Genomic DNA, 1,731 nt, shown 5'->3' with positions numbered 1-1,731 from the left:
ATATATATATATATATATATATATATACACACACACACACACTTGTGCAAACACATATACTTCAATTAGGCAAGTATGTGCAACACATCTCAGTGCACAAACTCCACCTTATCAGTATATACGACAATAGGAATGTTACCGTAAACTCCATGTCAATTAGTAAATAATTCATTAACTTAACTATATCAATTAAGGTGAGATAACAAATTCTACTGCAGATGCAAGACCAGAACTATTGGATGAGGGAATGGCTAGGTATATTGAACACTAGTCCATGACAGGCTCATATTGTATCGACCTCGGTGGGATTTGAACTCAAAATATAAAGGAACACAAATACTGCAAAGCTTTTTGTTTGACGCACCCTGATTCTGCACATTAACCTTCACATCCCCAATTAATAGAGCTCAATAATAGATTTAAATAACTTCAGTTCTATCTTGTTTATGTGGTAATGCTTTCCAAAGGTGGAATGGTTAGGCTGCTGAACTCACAAGTGTAAACTTGCAGGTTCAATTCCCAGACTAGGCAGTGTGTTGGTTGAGTCCTTGGGCAAGGCACTTCATTTCATGTTGCTCCTGCTTACTGCTGTAGAGTGACACCTTACAGACTATTTGAGGAAATATTTCATTTCTGACATGTATGTGCATACACACACGTGTGTGTGTATATATATATATATATATATACACACATACATATGTGTGTGTGTATCATCACCACTATTTTGACATGCACTTTTCCATGCCTACATGGGCCAGACAGAATTTTGTTGAAGCAGATTTTCTACAGCTGGATGACCTTCCTGTTGCCAACCCCACCCCCACCTGTTTCCTCTGACCAGACACATCTGGCATAGTGGGTTGAGAATGAAAGACACTGCATGCATAACAGAGACACTTGTTTACAACAACCACAGTAAGTCAAGGCAAAGAGACAGTCACACACACACACACACACACGGGTGTGTACACATATGATGGGCTTCTTTCAGTTTGTCTACCGAATCCACTCCCAAGGTAATGAATGCTCAGCGTGGGGTTATAGTAGAAGTCACTTGCTCAAGATGCCACACAATGGGACTGAACCACCTTAGGAATAATATTAATAATAATCCTTTCTACTGGAAGCACAAGGCCTCAAATTTGGGAGAAGGGATTAAGTCGATTACATCGACCCCAGTGCGTGACTGGCACTTATTTAATTGACCCCCTAAAGTCTGAAAGGCAACGTCAACCCTGGTGGAATTTGAACTCAGAACCTAACAGCAAACGAAATACAGCTAAGCATTTTGCCCAGCGTGCTAATGATTCTGCTAGCTCGCTACCTTCATAATAATAATAATAATAATAATAATAACTGTTTATGATACAGTCACAATGCCTGAACTTTGAATGAAAATGGTTTAGTCATTTAGATAGCTTCCAGTGTAGGACTTGCCAGTTTATTTTAGAAAATATGGAAGGATGAAAGGCAAAAGTATTTATGGCAGGACTTGAAGACAGAATGGAAAGATGTGAATGGAAATTAAGAAAAAAAACTGCTAAGAAGCATTTAATATGCTGCCATCCAACAATGGGGAAAAGATCTGATTCTACTGAAATATCACTTCCAAATGGCATGTTCATGGATGTGAATACATACACATACACACACACACACATCTACATATACACATACGTACATAAATGAATATACATGTGTATATAAATATATTATGCACGCACAAAA

The sequence above is a fragment of the Octopus bimaculoides genome, chromosome 27 (assembly GCF_001194135.2).
Source record: "Octopus bimaculoides isolate UCB-OBI-ISO-001 chromosome 27, ASM119413v2, whole genome shotgun sequence".
Lineage (NCBI taxonomy): Eukaryota > Metazoa > Mollusca > Cephalopoda > Octopoda > Octopodidae > Octopus > Octopus bimaculoides.
Note: the sequence above shows the minus strand (reverse complement) of the source record.